This window comes from Macaca thibetana, chromosome 8, assembly GCF_024542745.1.
Source record: "Macaca thibetana thibetana isolate TM-01 chromosome 8, ASM2454274v1, whole genome shotgun sequence".
Taxonomy (NCBI): Eukaryota; Metazoa; Chordata; class Mammalia; order Primates; family Cercopithecidae; genus Macaca; species Macaca thibetana.
The window spans coordinates 70,772,018-70,792,843 of NC_065585.1; the positions used below are offsets into that span (position 1 = coordinate 70,772,018).

General features: G+C 40.6%; 1 non-coding gene and 1 pseudogene across 1 annotated transcript; both read right to left on the bottom strand.

The window, feature by feature from the left end:
• Nucleotides 1–4,441: 4,441 nt before the first annotated feature.
• Nucleotides 4,442–11,242, bottom strand: LOC126960673 (40S ribosomal protein S3a-like; annotated as a pseudogene).
• A 7,077-nt stretch (nt 11,243–18,319) lies between these two features.
• LOC126961884 (U6 spliceosomal RNA) lies at nt 18,320–18,424 on the bottom strand. The gene has a single exon (XR_007728470.1). It is a non-coding gene; the product is annotated as a U6 spliceosomal RNA (small nuclear RNA).
• Between the last annotated feature and the right edge of the window lie 2,402 nt (nt 18,425–20,826).

The following is a 20,826-nucleotide window of genomic DNA, read 5'->3' on the forward strand; positions in this document are numbered from 1 at the left end:
ATAGTGACTTATGCCCATAATCCCAGCACTTTGGAAGGCCAAGGCAGGAGGATTGCTTGAGCCCAGGAGTTCAAGCCCAGGGCTACAGGGTGAAACCCCAACTCTACAAAAAATTAGCAGGGCATGGTAGAGCATACCTGTAATCCCAGCTACTTGGGAAGCTGAGGTAGGAGGATCACTTGAACGTAGGAGATAGAGGCTGCAGTGAGCCAAGATAGCACCACTGCACTCCAGTCTGGGCGACAGAGTGAAACCTTGTCTCACAAAAAAAAAAAAAAAAAAAAAAAAAAAAACTAGAAAGGGAAGGAAATTTTCTACATATGCAAATTTCCCCCACAAAAGACAGCTTTTGCAGAGCCATTTAAAAATATGCCAAAGAAATATATTTGTGTGTAAAATATTTTGATTTCCTCCAGGGCTTACTATCTCATGTTATGCTATACCAGAGTCAAGTTGGAATTTGGTATCTTATTGTCACAGATAGTCTGTTTTGTCAGTCTTATGATCTCTATTTTTAGGTTAATGCTGGTCTGTTGTGCCTAAACTCCAAAAGGGAGCGAGTATGATGAGGCATGTCAGATCTCTCTTCCCATCATGGTTGGAAATTCAGTTTTTCAGGTTTCACTTGGACCACAGGGGGTCCATTCAGTCAGCTGGGGGCTTAAAATTTTGTTTTTGGTTTACACCCCCAGTAACATTTTCTTCACCAAACCTGTACCCCTAATGAGTTCTTATCCTTCACACTAATGTACAGCTTATGTAGAGCGTACAATGTACAATATTACTTCATATTTTAAACATATTATTAGTGTTGTTATACTATGTGTATTCTTCTGTGATTTACATTTTTCTCACTTTTTGCATTTTTGAGACTTAGCCATATTGATACATTATATCTGTCTATTTTGTATTGCTATAAAGGAATACCAGAGGCTAGGTAATTTATGGAGAAAAGAGGTTTATTGGGCTCCCAGTTCTGCAGGCTGTACAGGAAGCCTGGCACCACCATCTGCTTCCGGTGAAGGCTTCAGGGAGCTTCCAATACTGGTAGAAGGAGAAGGGGAGCTCACATATGACATGGCCAGAGAAGGAGTAAAAGTGGGGAGGGGGTGCCACATACTTTTAAAATACCAGCTCTCTGAATCTTAAAGTTGACTGGTGAAAAAATAAATAAACAATTTTTAAAAATAAACAATCAGCTCTCTTGTGATCTAATAGAGTGGGTACTCTCTTAAGGATGAGGATGACACCAAGCCATTTATGAGGAATCCACCTCCCATGACTCAAACACCTCCCACTAGGCCCCACCTCCAACACTGGGGATCACATTTTAACATGAGATTTGGAGGGGACAAATATCCAATCTATATTACATATATACGTTTATTTATTCATTTTCACTGCTGTATAATTTTTCATTGAATGACTATATCATAATTTAGTCATTCATTCTCTTGTTAATGGACATTGTCATCATTATCAGCCTTTTGTTTCTTGTTTTGGTTTTTATGTTGGTTTTTTGGTTGTTTGGTTTTTGTTTGTTTCTTTGCCTTTTCTTGGCTGGAAACAAAGGCTACTATAAATTATTTTAATGGCTCCTTATACACTTGTGCCAGAATCTCTCTTAGTAAATACTTATTTTCCCTAAGCTGCAATATACGGATTAAACTAAACTGTCCATATTTACAGTCAATCTAATTGACTGTACAGACAATCCAAAATTTGACAAGACAAAAATTTAATAAGAGCACAGCAAAAGAGGCTGCTCATAAACTTAATGTTCAAATATTTGTTACATTCTTACACTATAGCAAAGAAGGTTGGAAAATATAAATTTTAAGAATAATTAGGAACAAATTTTACAAAAGATGTACAGGATCTTTATGAAGAAAATCATAAAAATTTATAAAGTGCATCATAGATCTAAATAAATAGATATAATCATGTATAGAAAAACTTAACGTTATAAGGCTATTAGTTTCCTTCTAAGTGAACAGATGTGAATTTATTGCAGTTCCAATCACAATCTCAGTGGGACTGCCACAGACTGGGAGAAAATATTTGTAATTCAAATATCCAATAAAAATGATTGTCCAGAATACACAAAAAAATACCACAGGACAAATTTTTTTAAAACACAAGGGGATCATCAATATATAGGTGGTGGTTTTTAAAATGTCAACAAATTCTGTCCATATTCCCTTCAAAAAGCAGAGCTAATTCTCCTCTCCTTGAGTATGATCTGGATTTAGTAACAAATTTAACAAGTAGAATAAGATGGAAACAAGATAATATGTGTGATTTCTAATAAGTCATATAAGGGATCATGGCTTCCTCCTTGCTCACTCTTGAATTACTTACACTGGAATAAGCTCACCACTATGTCATGAGGACACTCAAGCAGCCCTATGGGTTGGTCCATGTGACAAGGAACTGAGACCTTCAGCCAATAGCCATATGAGTCAGCCATCTTGGAAGCAGATTCTATGCCCCAGTCAAGCCTTCAGATAACCCAGCTGACATCTTGACTTCAATTTTATGAGAGATCTTGATACAGAATGACATAGCTGAGACACTCCAAGATTTCTGATACTCAGAAGTTATGAGTTAAATTTTTGCTGCATTTGAGCTGCTAAGCTTAGTGGTAATGTGTTACGCTATTATAGATAACTAATGCAGGAAGTTGTACATTAATAACATAGTGCCTAAGAGCACAAGATCTGAGCCAGACTGTCCAAATTCAAATTCTGGCTTCAACACTGACTAACCATATGACTATGGCTGGTGACTAGTCATGTGACTGCCTCATTTTACTCATCTGTAAACTAGGGATATTAGCAACATACCACATAGGACCACTGTGAGGACTGAGTTGATACGGATTGAGTTGATACAACTAAAGATACTAAAAGACAGGGAATCAACCCAAATGCCCATCAACAATAGACTGGTTAAAGAAAATGTGGTATACACACACCATAGAATACTATGCAGCCATAAAAAGGAATGAGATCATGTCCTTTGCAGAGACATGGATGAAGCTGGAAGCCATTATCCTCAGCAAACTAATGCAGGAACAGAAAACCAAAGACCGCATGTTCTCACTTATAAGTGGGAGCTGAACATTGAGAACACATGGACACAGGGAGGGGAACAACACACACTGGGGCCTGTCTGGGGTTGGGGTGGGGGGAGGGAGAGCATTAGGAAAAATAGCTAATGCATGCTGGGCTTAATACATAGGTGAATGGGTTCGTAGGTGCAGCAAACCACCATGGTACACATTTACCTGTATAATAAACCTGCACATGTACTCCAGAACTAAAAATAAAAATTAAAGGAAAAAAAAAGATACTAAAAGAGTACCTGGCCACCAGTCCATCTGAGAAATATTACCTGCTGTTATTAATTTACAGAAGAGTAAATCTGAATGTCAAATAGGAAGCTCAGCCTCACTATTAATCAGGGAAACAAATTAAAAGCAAAGTGAGATATCATTTGTTACCCATAAAATTGGCAAAAAGTATCAGTTCTTAGCTTGAGTAGTGGTTACTTGGGCATGCTCATTTTGCAATAATTTACCAAAAAGTACATGTCTGATTGGAGCACTTTTTTGTGTGTACACTGTACTTCAATCCAAAAGTTTAAAGAATAAACCACAAAATACATACAGAAAAATCCTCTCCCTCCCTCTACTCTTCCCCTAGGAATTGCTCTGTCAATATTAAATGTTAGCAAAGATGTAGAACATGAGAGTTTTTGTGGTTTGCTGGTGTTAGTATAAATTGGGGCAACCATTCTGGAGAGCAATTTGACAATATAAGAAAAGTTGAAGATGCACAACTAAGGTTTTACCTGAATATCTGAATAATAAAACATAGACGTTCGCTGCCCATTTTTCTATATCCTCTTTTTCTAAAAAAAAAAAAATCGACTCATCACTTTTTGTGGTGAGACATTAGAAATTTACTATCTTAGCAACTTTGAAATATACATTATAATTAACCATAGTCACCCTACTGTGCAACAGATCTCACACACTTATTCCTGCTGTCTAACTGAAACTTTGTACCCTTTGACCATCTCCTTATTTCTTCCTCCATCCCCCAAACATTCATTTCTGTTAAGAAACATATTTCTCTCAATTCTAGAGACTGAGAAGTCAAAGATCAAAGTGAACATCTAGTGTCTGGTGACAGCCCTCTTTCTGCAAAGCAGACAGTCATCTTGTTTTGTTCCAGTGTGCTGGGGAGCAGAGAGAGAGGAAACAAGCTCTACAAGTCTCTTCTTATAGTGGCATTAATCCTATTCACATGAGGGCTCCACCTTCAAGACCTAATTACCTCCCAAAGGCCCCACCTCCTAAAACCATCACATTGGAGGTTATGGTTTCAACATTTTAAACCGGGATGGGACACAAACATTCAGTCTATAACAGCGATCAGTTGTCACAGGAGCCTAGAGAAGGGAGCAGGCCAGATCCTTGAAGGGCTTGATTTGGCATGCCAAGGAATTTGGCCTTCATCCTACAAGCAGTAGAAAAAATACATAGCATTATATCTCTGAACACAAACAGAGGTCCATTCTCCAGGACACAAAGATATAGAAATGCTCAACATTTTGTCATTCTTGAGTAGGGATGGTATTTTTGATAGCAAATAACAAAGCTCAGAACCTGCCACGGCAACTGGAAAACTGGATTACCAGAAAGAGGTTTGGAAGGACCATGTGGGCCTGGAATTACCCCAAGTGTTAAATAAGTAGATCAATTTACCTCTCCTGAGGAAACATAATCTTCTAAGCTAGAGGAGAAAACCTGAGGGCAAGGAGTGACCAGACTACCCCTCAGCTTACTACCTGAAATGAATTTGGTTGTGGAGTTCCAACATCTACCCCCTAGATTTGCACAGCAAAGACGGGGCTATGCCTGTGCAGTACACAAGGGTCAAGGAGGGACTCAGGTTTATTCATTTGTTCCATCAGTCTTGCAACATGTATTTATCGAGCACCTATTATGTGCAAGAAACTGAGACTCAAAAGTGGAGAGAAAAAACACCCCAGATTTGTTCCCTCCTCTCTAGGAGCTTACTGTCTAGTTGCTCAACAAGGAAAAATGATTTCAGAGTGAAAAGTGTTGTGATACAATTACCCCGACTGAAAGTCAGGGTTCCGATAGGCAGTGAATTTTAAGCCAAGACCCGAAGGTTAAGAATGGCCTATTGCCTATCCCATTAGATTTTTTGTAACTTTGCTAATTGATTTATAAAATTTTAAGAAACATTTTCCGGATATCAATTGTTTGTTATGATAACTGAAAACACCTCTCAGACAGACGCTTGACTTTTACCTTTGTTAATGGTGTTTTTTCTTTTGACAATAAAAGTTGGAAGTTTTTTCATTGTTGTTGTTCTTGTTGTTTAAGACAAGGTCTGGCTCTCTCCCCCAGGGCGGAGTGCAGTGGCATGATCCTTGCTCACTGCAACCTCTGCCTCCTGGGCTCAAGCCATCCTCTCACCTCAGCCCCCTGAGTAGCTGGGACCACTCGTGCACACCACCATGCACAGCTAATTTTTGTATTTTTAGTAGAGACGAGGTTTCACCATGTTGCCCAGGCTGGTCTCAAACTCCTGAGCTCAAGAGATCCACCTGCCTCAGCCTCCCAAAGTGCTGGGATGACAGGCATGAGCCACTGCGCCCAAGCAAAGTTTGAAGTTTTTGATGTAACAAAATTTATCTTTTTTTTAATTTTATACTTTTGTTGTTTGTGTCTTGTATGCCTAATATTTTGCCCTGAGATCATAAAGCTGTTCTCCTAATAGTTTTAAGTAGATTTTTGTATAATAGTTTTGAAGTTTTGCTTTTCACATTTAGTCTTTAAATCCATTGGAAATTTAACTTTTTTGGAAATTTAACTACTAAAAAATGTGAATTAGACATTTCATTTTATTTTTTTTCCATAAGGAAGGTGAATTTTGGCAACGCCATTTATTGAATTTACCCTTTTCCAACTGGTATATGGAAAGTTCCTATAAATATCATCTGTTCCCAGATCTCATTGTCTATTCTGTGTCAATAGTACAGTTTTATTTATATAACTTTTTAAAAATGTCTTTCTATCTGATAGAGAAATCCCCACCTCCTGCTTCTTTTTTAGAATGTCTTGGCTAGAAGTTCTTAGAATCTGTTTGTTAAGTTCCACACAATAATGTTGGGATATTGATTAGAACTGCATTAAATTCATAATTTAATTTATGGAGAATTCATATCTTTCTATCAAGCATTTGCTTCCATAAATATGTTAGATTTCTTCATTTCTTCAGCTCTTCTTTCATATCCTTTGTGATAGTTAATTTTATGTACCAATTTGCCTGGGCCACAGGATGCCCAAATATCTGATTAAACACTATTGCTGGTTGTGTCTACGAGGGTGTTTCCAGAAGAGGTTAGTATTCGAATTGGTAGACTGAGTAAAGATGATGGCCTTCCCCAATGTGGGTGGACATCATTCAATCCATGGAAGGCCTAAATAGAACAAGAAGGTGGAGGAAGTTTGGATTAATCCTCTCTCTGCTTGACTGCTTGAGCTGAAACATCAGTTCCCAACCCTTGGCACTGCTGGTTCTCAGACCTTGAACTATGTCACTGGCTTTTCCTAGGTTTCCATCTTGCAGACAGCAAATTGTGGGACTTTTCATTCTGTATAACTGCATAAGCCAATATCTTATAATAAATCTCTTTCAGCCGGGCATGGTGGCTCACACCTGTAATCCCAGCACTTTGGGACGCTGAGGCAGGTGGATCTCCTGAGGTCAGAAGTTCAAGACCAGCCTGGCCAACATGATGAAACCCCGTCTCTACTTAAAATACAAGAATTAGCCAGGCGCCATGGCACATGCCTTTAATCCCAGCTACTCTGGAGGCTGAGGCAGGATAATCATTTGAGCCCAGGAGGTAGAGTTTGCAGTGAGCCGAGATCACGCCACTGCACTCCAGCTTGGGCAACAAAGCAAGACTCTGTCTCAAAAAAAAAAAAAAAAAAAAAAAAAAAAAGTCCTTCTAGATAGATAGATGGGTGTAGATATATCAGTATCCTTTTGCTTCTGTTTCTCTGGAGAACCCTGACTAATATATTCTCTAGTAAACCTAAATTTTTCTCCATAAAGGTTTTGCAATGGATGATATTTTCAAAAACTGAAGTTCATGAGTAGCAGAAAGTTTAGGCTTAAGGTAGAAATCAAAGTTATAATCCAGAAGTTTCCTCTGGATCAGCTTAATATAATTAAAACTATCATGAAACAAATAAAATGGAAATTCTTTTTAATGGACCACCCTGGAAGATAATGGGAATGTGTTCAGCATAATCTGTGTTGTAATATTTTAGTTTTTGGGGTTTTTTTTCACTCTTACAAGGGATCAAAAGAAAGGCTGTCCTAGTGTTTCTTGAAACATCTACCTAATTTGCTAGAGTCATAGGAGTCTCCCAGGCATATTTGTTCAAGCCTAGACCTGGGGAAGTATCCTCTTCAAACAGGACTACTAACTGTCCTTAGGCTCACGAAGTATTGACAGCCTAAGAAGGTAATCATGGCAGGCTGGATCCCAGAAAGTGAATGCATGTTTTCACCTCTAGCTGGAGCCCTTTTCTACCCTACAGATGTTCACTGCCCTTTTCTTTTTTTTTTTTTTTTTAATTTATTTATTATTATTATACTTTAAGTTGTAGGGTACATGTGCATAACGTGCAGGTTTGTTACATATGTATACTTGTGCCATGTTGGTGTGCTGTACCCATCAACTCGTCATTTACATCAGGTATAACTCCCAATGCAATCCCTCCCCCCTCCCCCCTCCCCATGATAGGCCCCGGTGTGTGATGTTCCCCTTCCTGAGTCCAAGTGATCTCATTGTTCAGTTCCCACCTATGAGTGAGAACATGCGGTGTTTGGTTTTCTGTTCTTGTGATAGTTTGCTAAGAATGATGGTTTCCAGCTGCATCCATGTCCCTACAAAGGACACAAACTCATCCTTTTTGATGGCTGCATAGTATTCCATGGTGTATATGTGCCACATTTTCTTAATCCAATCTGTCACTGATGGACATTTGGGTTGATTCCAAGTCTTTGCTATTGTGAATAGTGCTGCAATAAACATACGTGTGCATGTGTCTTTATAGCAGCATAATTTATAATCCTTTGGGTATATACCCAGTAATGGGATGGCTGGGTCATATGGTACATCTAGTTCTAGATCCTTGAGGAATCTCCATACTGTTTTCCATAATGGTTGAACTAGTTTACAATCCCACCAACAGTGTAAAAGTGTTCCTATTTCTCCACATCCTCTTCAGCACCTGTTGTTTCCTGACTTTTTAATGATCGCCATTCTAGCTAGTGTGAGATGCTATCTCATTGTGGTTTTGATTTGCATTTCTCTGATGGCCAGTGATGATGAGCATTTTTTCATGTGTCTGTTGGCTGTATGAATGTCTTCTTTTGAGAAATGTCTGTTCATATCCTTTGCCCACTTTTTGATGGGGTTGTTTGTTCATATGGAACCAAAAAAGAGCCCACATCTCCAAGACAACCCTAAGTCAAAAGAACAAAGCTGGAGGCATCACGCTACCTGACTTCAAACTATACTACAAGGCTACAGTAACCAAAACAGCATGGTACTGGTACCAAAACAGAGATATAGACCAATGGAACAGAACAGAGTCCTCAGAAATAATACCACACATCTACAGCCATCTGATCTTTGACAAACCTCAGAGAAACAAGAAATGGGGAAAGGATTCCCTATTTAATAAATGGTGCTGGGAAAATTGGCTAGCCATAAGTAGAAAGCTGAAACTGGATCCTTTCCTTACTCCTTATACGAAAATTAATTCAAGATGGATTAGAGACTTAAATGTTAGACCTAATACCATAAAAATCCTAGAGGAAGACCTAGGTAGTACCATTCAGGACATAGGCATGGGCAAAGACTTCATGTCTAAAACACCAAAAGCAACGGCAGCAAAAGCCAAAATTGACAAATGGGATCTCATTAAACTAAAGAGCTTCTGCACAGCAAAATAAACTACCATCAGAGTGAACAGGCAACCTACAGAATGGGAGAAAATTTTTGCAATCTACTCATCTGACAAAGGGCTAATATCCAGAACCTACAAAGAACTCAAACAAATTTACAAGAAAAAAACAAACAACCCCTTCACTGCCCTTTTCTATGCCTTCCATTCCACATATTTATACTGAAGCATAACTTATGCTAACACCTCATCCCCTGGATTACTTTAACAGAGAATAAAACGTAAAAGGAAATTAAGCTATTAGAGTAAAATTGCACGTGTGAGCCTGGCCACCCAGTAACCATTTAATGAGTTCAGACCACTAAAATCAAAACTGATCCGTATCAATGACCTAAAGAAAGCCTTAGCAGGATGAGAGAAACCTAAGTGGGAGTGTGAAGATATGCCCAAACAACCATGATTTCTGTGTGGCAGGGGACAGTGAAATTGGGCCTATTCCAGAGTTCCTCAGAAATGTCAGTCACCTATATGAGACATTGCTCTGTTTGAAGAGCCTCTGAGGGCTTTCTTAGAATAAGGGAGTCAGCATATTCTTTTTCTAAAAGTGAGAAAATAATCAAATTTAAATGACCTTCCAGTTACCTTCTGAGAAGGATTATCCAATACACATTAAGGTAACATTTATAAAAACATTATGATATTTTGTAAACTTTGTAATCTCTATATGTTTGCCATTTGTGTTAAAGTGTCATAATCCCCAGAGTAATCAATGGTGAAATCCCAAAAGTTTTAAAAGCCTGCAGGCTTCTTTTGAGGCCATCAAAGGTAGGAGAGCTTCCCAACATAGCCTTAGAAAATGGGGACTGCTGAGGAGATATGCATGTTCAATTCTTTAGTGTTGCAAGGGGAAAGGTGCGCTATGTGAAATCACTGTCTGTATGAAGAGTGTGATTTAATCTTCAAGAAGCTGAAACTACACAATGTATTTTCCAAGATAGCCTTTCTGCATACAAACTCTCTCCTTCTGATCTCTGCCATTTTTGTTAGCTAGGAGTCTGTGCTTGGGGCAAATGGAAGTGATGATGATGCTACTATATAACGCTAATGCTTACATAATAACTTAGTTGTCTATCGCTGCCATAACAAGTTACCACAAAACTAGCAGCTTAAAACAACACAGACTCATTACCTCGCAGTTCTATGGGTCAGAAATCCAGTGAGCTCAACTAGTTCCACACTCAGAGTCTTACAAGGACAAAATCAAGTTGTCCACCAGCCCGTACACTTCTCTGGAAGCCTTAGGGGGAAAATCCACTTCCAAACTTCTTCAGGCCCCTGTTTCTTCACTGACTGCCAGCCAGTGTTGCCTTTAGCTCCTAGGGGACTGTCTCCAGTTCTCCTCCTCACACACAACAAGCAAGACTTTTGTCATCGTGAAAAGTCTAACTATTAAACAGGTTCTTGAACTGGTGGCTCATATATAACTGCTCGTTCAACTTTCCCACCTGTCTCATCCCCAGTAGCTTTTCCAGAACTGATCCCTTCACCATGAAGCTCCCTGAGTTTTCTCAATTCAAACTTGGGCTTTTTTAGCATGTTTACTTTTCTAATGAAGACCTTATGGACAGGGTAACTAGACTGGCAAGGCTTTCTATGTCTTTGTAGTGCTGTCTAAAATCAATTTATTGATTGTCTCTTTTAAGACATCTGTCTGCACCTCTGGGATCATGATTTCCATCATCTTCTTCCAGATTTGTCAGACCTGTTGGTGCTGAGCATAAACGTAATGCAAACTGATTGCTGGGTCACACAGAACAAATGAAGCAAGTAACCACAGGTAGCCTGAACATCAATATGAGCTTCAGTCATGAACTACCATGGAACATATTTTGTCATGGATAAGATTCATGCCATGAAAGCTGGGCAGGTGGATTTTACCCTGAACATTCTCAGTAATTAGTCTGAATTTTCTAAATGCAGCTTTATCATTCTCCACCTCAGCAAGGCTTACCTCAATATCACAACCCTTGAGGCCAACAGATAAGTGTTGGTTCCTTGTGTCCCTGGGACTAGTGTTCTACCAATATTTCTTACATTGAACATAGCTGGTGCTTTCACATTGTACCAATCTTCTTAGAAAATGTTATCAACCACTTTCTTCTTGGCTTCCTTTTTGCTGCTTTTTGTAAAGCACTTATTCTTGCCAATCACCATCATGCTGCTCAGAGAGCCAAAAGGGTCCAGTCCTTGCAGATGGCCACATGGCCTCCTACATCTTAGGGCCGGCAGTGCTGATGTAAAAGCTTCTCATACTTGGAATCTGACTTCTCTTTCTGCTCCATCGCTTTTGCTGCCAGCCAGCAAAAGTCATCTCCTCCTAAGGGATCATGTGATTAGATTGTGCCACCTGGATGATCGATGTCTTAAGGCCTATGACCTTGATTTTAACTGCAAAGTCCCTTTTGCTGTGTAACATAACATATTCACAACTCAAGTTTAGGATGTGGGTATCTTTGAGGGACCATTCTGTCTACTATGCATAGTGTGTCTTGCGTTTGTGCCACATAATGTCCCGGATGCACTACATACAGCAATTGATTTAAACTTCACCAAAACCTTATGACTGACACTTTGAATATCATAACCATCTTACAGATAGGGACCAAGGAAAAAAGCTTAAATAACTTGCCCAAGGTCATGCAATTTTTAACTAGCACTAGTGAGCTTCAAATGCAGAGGGACAAAGGGAGACCCAGTCTCAAAAAATAAATAAATAACTAGCATACAGTCTTTTCCATCTATATATAAACAGGACATAAAAATTCAGCCAGCCATAGTATCTGCGCCCTTAAGAATGATGCATGATGGCCGGGTATGTTGGCTCACACTTGTAATCCCAGCACTTTGGGAGGCTAAGGCGAGCAGATTGCTTGAGCCCAGGAGTCTGAGACCAACCTGGACAACATGGCAAAACTCTATCTCTACACAAAGTAGAAAAATTAGCCAGGCATGGTGGTGCTGGCCTGTAGTGCCAGCTACTCGGGAGGCTGAGGTGGGAGGATCACCTGAGCCTGGGGAAGTCAAGGCTGCAGTAGGTCATGATCAGGCCACTGCAAGCCAGCCTAGGCAACAGAATGAGACCCTGCATCAAAAACTTTTTATAAATAGAGTGGCACATGATTTTTTTATAGTCCCAAGTTTAGAGACCAGCCTGGGCAACATAGAAAAAAAATTTTTTTTAATTAGGTGGGCATGGTGGCACATGCCTGTGGTCCTAGCTATTCAAGGTAGGAGGATTACTTGAGCCCAGGAGGTTGAGGCTGTGGTGAGCCATGATCGCATCATTGCACTTCAGCCTAGGTGACAGAGTGAAACCCCATCTCAAATAAAAAGGAAGGAAGGAAGGAAGAGAGGGAGGGAGGGAGGAAAGAAGGAGAAAGGAAGGAAGGAAGGAAGGAAGGAAGGAAGGAAGGAAGGAAGGAAGGAAGGAAGGAAGGAAGGAAGGAAGGAAGGAAGGAAGGAAGGAAGAAAGAAAAGAAAGAAAATAAAATGAGGAATCTCAGTATTCCGGGTGACATCACTGAGTCACTGAATCAGACCAACCCTGAAGCCTGCCCTACCACTTGCATTAGATAATAAGTGTCCTTAGTCCGTTTTCTGCTACTATAACTGAGTACTACTGACTGGGTAATTTATTAAAAAAGAAGTTGTCCAAGCACGGTTGCTCATGCCTGTAATCTCAGTACTTTTGAAGGCTTGAGGTGGGAGGACTGCTTAAGCCCAGGAGTTTGAGCCCAGCCTGACCAATGTGGTGAGACCCCATTTCTACAAAATATCTTATAAATAGTTGGGCACTGTGGCATACACCTGTGGTCCCAGTTACTCAGGAGCCTGAGATGGGAGAATCACTTGAGCCCAGAATGTTGAGGCTGCAGAAAGCCATGTTCACAGCACTGCACTGTAGCCTGGATGACAGAACAAGACCTTGTCTAAATAAATAAATAACAAGTTTATTTAGCTCACAATTCTGGAGAGTCCAAAGTCACAATTATGAAGTCCAAAAGCACAGCACCAGCATCTGGTGAGCGCCTTCTTGCCACATCATAAAATGGCGGAAGACATCACATGGCAAGAGGGAAAGTCCATGCATGTCAAGTCAGATCTCTCTTCCTCTTATAAAGCCACCAGTCTCATCATAGGGGTCCTACCCTGACAGCCTTATCTAATTCTATACTCCTCCCAAAAGGCTTACCTCCAATCAACCTATGAATTTTGAGATTAACTTTCCAACACATGAAATTTGGCAGACACATTCAAATCATAGCATTAGTTAAGTCCGTTTGAGTTGGGGTTTGTGTTGCTTACAACTGAACACATCCTAATACAGAAAGGAAAGGGTATTCATTCTAGGCAAGAAAAGCAGTGAGAGTAAAGGTAGAGAGTAATGAAACAGCGTGACCCCTAGAGGAGCTGTGGATGTTTCAGTATGTGGAGCACAAACGCTGCAAGGAATGACGCTGAAGTTGCAGGCAGAAGTCAGTATGTGAGCTAAACATGCTAAATCACACTGATTTTATTCTATAGGGAGTGGGGGAAGATGGGAATTTAGAAGGCAGGGCTTCAATGCAATGACTTGCTTCAATTTTTATTTTTAGACAGATCACTGAAGGATTAGAAATGGGTGAGAAATGACTGAGATATGGGTTAGATCAGCAAAGAAATTGTGAAAATCTAAAAGACATTGAGAGTAGGAATAAAGAAAGGGGACAAATATAAGAAACAGAGATTTCAGGAGGCTGAATCCACATGGCAAAGTCATGTATCAAAAGTGAGGAGTGGAGTAGAAGAGGAGTCAGGACTCTTGCCCACCTGCCTAGCTTGGGTTCCTGGCAGTCTGTGGCATCACTTGCTGAAATAGGGACTACAGATGGAGTTCCATTTTTGACATGTGGAGTTTCAGGGGCCGTGGGATGTGCAAGGGTTGCTTGGCAGGTACAATAATGTCCCACATGGTACTGTTAAACTTTTAAAATCAATTGCCAACTTTTTATGATTAAATTTTCCATAAAAATGTAATTTACCCCTTCTCTTGAAAAATCAGAAGATGTGACAGCATTGGTTCAATATTCCCACATGGCAAATTTAAATGCTGCGTGTGTTCGTCTATTCACCACAATCATCCCTCCTTACTATCCAGCTATTATCCATCCTACTCTATCTGGTCCCCTTAGATCTGAATTTGCAGTACCTCTGATGTATGCAATTGATGTGCTAGAACTAAGCATCATCCCCTGAATCAAGTTCCCATCACTCACATATACCTTACTTCCCTAGGTGCATTTCTAGAAGCACGTGGAGCTCCTGCCACCAGCCTACCAACACCAAAATTTCTGGTCACCATGCCACCAACAGGCCACAGTTCCCTTCTTCTATAGTTAGGCTTGCTGCTACAACTCTGTCCCAAAAGGAGTCTCCAGTTTCCAGGCCTTTAATATCTGAGCCTTAATCTCATATTTTTCTCTTCTTTTTTCTATTTTTCATCTTCCTACTTCTAATAAAAGAAGAGTAGGTCTATATTAGATGAGGAAAGGAAGAGTCAGAAACAGAGCAGCCTGCACAAGGCCAACCAGGCTAACGTGGGGGTAGCTAAAGGTTGCACCCCTTCCAAGTATCTGTGTGCACACAGGGTTGCCTGGCACCCTAACTGAAACTGTGACGGAGGCAGTTATGTCACGCTTCTACTTTCTTTTCTTAGGCCCTGTTGTCTAGCACTCCCACCAGCCCCTGTGGGCCTCCCACACGCACACTCAAGGCACGTGCTCACATACACAGTCCCCTCCTACTGGCAAAAACCTTCCATCCACCAAAACCTCCTTCCCTTCTCCAAAATAACCTCTTCTCTCCCCAACAATATTGCCAAGTATTTTTCTTTTTCTTTTATTTTTCCTTTCCTTTTCTTGTTTTACACCTTCAGCTGCACTAAACATCTGTAGGAATAAATTTTACTTATACAGCTGTACTAAACATGTATAGGAATACATTTTACTCATACAGGAGTTGAACTTGAAAATTCAATAATTTGAATTAAGGAGTGAAATTGAACCCCACTGTCCTAGTATGTATGAACTGCTATAATAGGATACCATAGACTGGGTGGCTCAAGCAACAAACATTTATTTCTCCCAGTTCTGGAGCTAGGAAATCCAAGATCAAGGCACCAGCAAATCCGGTGTCTGTTGAAGGCCGAGTACCTCGTTCACAGCCAGCCAACTTTTCACTGTGTCCTCATATGATAGAAAGGGAAGGGCATTCTCTGAGGTCTCTTTTGTAAGGCGCTAATCCCATTCATAAAGGCCCCACCCTCGCGACTTCATTACCTCCCCCAAGTCCCTGCCACCTAATATCATCACAGTGGGGATTAGGATTGCAACACAGGAATTCTGGGGAAGCCACACGAATGAATTTGGGGGTACATTCAGTCCGTGGTACCTGCTAAAAATTTCAGTATCATGAGAGAGAAACATGAATTATTAAGATAATTACTAAGAAGTATACATGGATTGGAGGACCTACCTACAGTCAAATGCATTTCTGAGCAGCCACTGAACAATTTAAGAAGCTACTCTCAGTCTTTTATCTCGTGCCCAAGTTACACCAAGAGCAAAACAACTGAATTCTCGAGCACTAATCCTTGGTTATCTGCACACCAAAGCCTGCTGTGTACTTTTTGCCTGAAAGCATGTTGTTCTCATTAGCAGTTATATCCAGATCAGGCCGACTCATGAACACTAAGGAAACAGAAGCTCTTCATTTCTCTTGCTTTGAATTACTGCTTCCTCTCTTGGCTCTGAGAATTATAAATGAATGTTATACAAGAAAATGTGTCTTCTGCCCATTGGCCACATTTGTGTTTATGTTTAGAACAACCCCATCTTCTTTCCTCTATTACCAACAGTATCTTATGAGTCTTAGATAATTTTTTTTTTTTTTTTTTTTTTTTTTTGAGACAGAGTCTTACTCTGTCGCTCAGGCTGGAGTGCAGTGGCACGATCTCAGCTCACTGCAACCTCCACCTCCTGGGTTCAAGCGATTCTCCTGCCTCAGCCTCCTGAGTAGCTGGGGTCACAGACATGTGCCATCATGCCTGGCTAATTTTCGTATTTTTAGTAAAGACAGGGTTTCACCATGTTGGTCAGGCTGGTCTCGAACTCCTGACCTCGTGATCCACCTGCCTCAGCCTCCCAAAGTACTGGGATTACAGGCATGAGCCCCCGTGTCCAGCCAAGTCTTAGATAACTTTTAAAAGAGCATTGCTAACAGGATTAGTGGTGGTAATTATGTTTTGGTGATGGTAATAGTGCTATAATTTCATTTAATTAGCAACAATATGAAAACAACATTAAAGAAGACATGTTAAAATAACAATAATAAAATTGAAAGCCCACCACCTTCACACATTTTTCATATGGCTTCATTAAGAGTGTCCATATTAAATATATTATTTTATATTCCTATTTTTACAATATGATAATGATAAGCAAAACATCTGTACCTGGTGACGGATGGTGGAGTGGGCAGGTGGGTGTGTGTTATGGGTGAGGTGGCCATCATTCACACCAAGTCTTTTTTTTTAATATTTTAATTCATACTTAATTTATTTTAACTTTTTTTTTTTAAATTGAGACAGAGTCTGGCTCTGTCACCCAGGCTGAAGTTCAGTGGCGCTATCTCAGCTCACAGCAACCTCTGCCTCCCGTGTTCAAGCAATTCTCATGCCTCAGCCTCCTGAGTAGCTGGGATTACAGATGCCCACCACCATGCCCACCTAATTTTTGTGTTTTTAGTAGAGATGGGGTTTCACCATGTTAGCCAGGTTGGTCTCCAGCTCCTGATCTCAGGTAATCCGTCTGCCTCGGCCTCCCAAAGTGCTGGGATTACAGGTGTGAACCACCACGCCTGGTCATACTTAATTTATTTAATTGCATTTATTTATTTTTAGGGATGGAGTCTTACTCTGTTGCCCAGTTTGGAGTTCAGTGATGCAATCATAGCTCACTGCAGTCTCAAATTCCTGGGCTCAAGCCACCCTCCTGCCTCAGCCAGCAGAGTAGCTGGGACTACAGATGTACACCACAATGTCGGGCTCCACCAAGTCTAAATTAAGCTTATTAATTGATCAATACAATATTAATATATATTGACTGCTAAAACTCATGGATATTCCATTAATTAGCAACTTAAAATACCATCCTTCTAGATTCTAAACAGAGAATATAACATTCAACTCTTTGCTTCCCAACTCTCACGGAAAGCTGAGGTTTGAGAAACAGCACTCATGTAGAATTGCATAAATGCCCTAATTCAAGTATCTATTTCACTCCACAGCAAGCAAGTCCCTGTGTGTGCTGGCTAACTTGGCCCTTTTTGTTTGTTTGCTTTTTTCTTTTTGAACTTTTTTTTTTCCTTTGGCCCTTATTTTTTGACTGCAATCAGCCATGTCAAGCTCTTCATGTACCTCAGGCAATGTTATCATGTATCTTCATGTACCTCAGGTGATGCTATCAGAATTGACATGCTATCATGTCAAATCTCAAAATGAGAAGTATAAATAAAGATGTGAAAATGTGTATCACCTGAAAACTCACCAAAGAAATGTAAGCAACAGTGAGGTGACTATGTTTGTTTACCAGATTAGCAGTGATTTCCTTTTAACTGATAATGAATACATTGCTAGGCAATCACAAGTGGTGTGGTCTGGCTGGAGTGTCAAGCATGACAGGGATAGCAAGAGGTAGGGACCTGATTCATTCACGTATGTATTCAACAAATGTTTATTAAGATCCTACTGTGTGCCAGGCACTGGAATAGATGGTAAAGATACAATGGTGAGCAAAAACACATACGGTTCCTGCTCTTGTGGAAATACAGTCTAGTGGGGTAGATAGCTATTAATCAATAATCACACTAATTAATCTAAGTTGGGCGTTCTGCTCCAGGGACCACTAGGTGTCCTCATATCCACTCATTCTATCTACAATAACAGAGTTCCAGGTACACAGCTATGCACAAGGCAGCTAAAATAAAGGCTACTTTTCTGAGCCTCCCTTACAGCTGAGTGTAGCCACGTGACCAAGTTTGTTTATTCGTTCATTCTCTTTCTTTCTCCTTTTCTTTTTCTTTTCCTTCCTTCCTTCCTCTTCCTTTCTCTTTCTCTTTCTCTCTCTCTCTCTCTCTCTCTCTCTCTCTCTCTCTCTCTCTCTCTCTCTTTGTCTTTCTTTCTTTCTCTCCTTCCTTCACATGGACCACTTCATGAATTTGCATGTCATCCTTGCGCTGGGGCCTTAGCTAATCTCTGTATGGTTCCAATTTTAGTATATGTGCTACAGAAGCAAGCACACGACCAAGTTCTGATCAGTAAAAGGTGAGTAAAAGTAATGAGTGCAATTCCTGGGTCATGCTTTTATAAAGAGCAGCTGTTTCCTTCCTTTTCTCTTTCTTCCTTCCACTGGCTGGAATGTGGATGTGGCAGAGCATTCTCCCAAAGCAAGCTAGGGAGCCCAACAAGGCAGAAGGATCCTGGGTTCCCAACATCGGAGCCTCCAGATAAGTCCTGGGCTGCTTAGGCCCACACCAGATTTACAAAAATTACCTGGGCACAAAAACTACCTGGGCATGGTGGCAGATGCCTATAATCCCAGCTACTCTGGAGGCTGAGACAGGAGAATTGCTTGAACCTGGGAGGCGGAGGTTTCAGTGAGCCAAGACTGTGCCACTGTACTCCAGCCTAGGCAACAAGAGTGAAACTCTGTCTCAAAAAAAAAAAAAAAAAAAAAAAAAAGGACTAAACGAAGGCCACTGTGGCTTAGAGTCTAGAGTAAGAATGTATTAAAATAATGGTGGGAGCTGATGCCAGGCTCCCAGGCTCCAAGGACTTGAAGGCCATATCAGAGATGTGAGTCTTCATTCTAAGACCAGGTGGGCTTGCGTCCAAGGAGTTCGAGACCAGCCTGAGCAACATAGGAAGACCCTCACCCAAAAGAAAAGTTAGCTGTGTGGTGGCATGTACCTGTGGTCCCAAATACTCAGGAGGCTGAGGTGGGAGGATTGTTTGAGCCAAGAAAGTCAAAGCTGCAGTGAGCTGTGAGCTGTGATTATGCCACTGCACTCCAGCCAGGGGAGACAGAATGAGATCCTGTCTCATTAAAAAGAAAAAAAAAAAAGCAGTGGGAAATGGTTAAAATATTTTAAGCAGGGTAATGATATTATCAGATTTGTGTTTCAGATACATTGCTTTAGTTGGGATTATGGTTAGGATTATGGTTTGGATAATACCACAGCAATCTAGAAAGAAATTCACAACGATGTGAGGAGGTAAGTATTAGTAACTGTATTTTAGAGATGTGAAAACTCTGGCTTTAGGCACACAATTAGTGGCTGAGCCAGGACACAAAGCCAGGTCAGAGAGTGTTCTACCAGCATTGCCATAATTTATTTACCAGTCCCCTGGCATTGCACTGGGGTAGCAGAATAGCTTTTCTCTTGTATCTTGTGCACAAAGATTGTATTACTGGGCACGATGCTTTACCCAACTTTCAAAGTAGACAGCCAACTTGACCTGCTAAGATATTCTTCCTCCTCTACCCTGATTCTGGTGGAGAAATGCTCCTGAACCCTCTGCCTCCACGCTTACCCATAAGTTGTGGGGACAGAAGCATAGTGTGAGAAACAGACTCCACCACACCTTCTTGGCTGTGCAAAGAAGTCAGATGATGTTTGAGTCTGTGCTATTGTGCCAGAAAGTGTATTAAGGAAGAAATAGTCCCTCTAGTGCAGAAAACAGGCTCTTCCATGAATTCAGGACCAAATCTTTTCATATAGAAAATCCATGTAGAATGAGTGGGTCAGGGCCAGGCGCTGTGGCTCACACCTGTAATCCCAGCGCTTTGGGAGGCCGAGGCAGGCAGATCACTTGAGACCAGCCTGGCCAACATGGTGAAACCCCGTCTCAACTGAAAATACAAAAATTACCTGGGTGTGGTGCTGTGAGCCTGTAATCCCAGATACTCAGGAGGCTGAGGCAGGAGAATGGCTTGAACCCAGGAAATGGAGGTTGCAATGAGCCAAGATCGTGCCTCTGCACTCCAGCCTGGGTGACAGAGCGAGACTCAGTCTCAAAAAAAAAAAAAAAAAGAATGAGAATGAGAATGGGTGGGTCAGTAAAAACGTTCACTTTCCCCAAAAAGCCATAAGGGATAAGTTCTAATTTAGAAAAACATGTATGTAGGAAAGAGAAGGGGGATTGCTGGAAGAGAAGGTGAAGGATTATGAAGATCGATCCATAGTTTACCCTTCACAATTAGCAGAGGGTGTGTTATTTAAGAATAGCCTTTGTTTCTTAGTATAGCTCTCTCAGTCTTTGTTATTGATCATATGCCACCAAAAAAACAAGTTCAGAATGACTTTTGTGTTTATTGTTAATATCAGAAAATGTTCATGTATCCTGTCTGGGGTTTTCTTGTGTGGGGGGTGTGCATATTTATATTCTGTTTTGAAAAAAACACAGAAGAGTACTTTTTGGTATGCAGAATTTTCTTCTTCAACTTACACTGCCTTACTAACTTGAAAAATGTGTTCCTAATAAATAGCAAGATTTTTGATGGGTGTGCTGTTAAGGTTTTGCTATCCACATTCAGTAACCATTAAATTACCAGTTCTGGGAGTTGTCAAATATTGACTGAGAAGGTGTTGCAAAGGTCTTTGTGAACACTTGACTCTCAGATTCTTGGTCACTTAGTTGT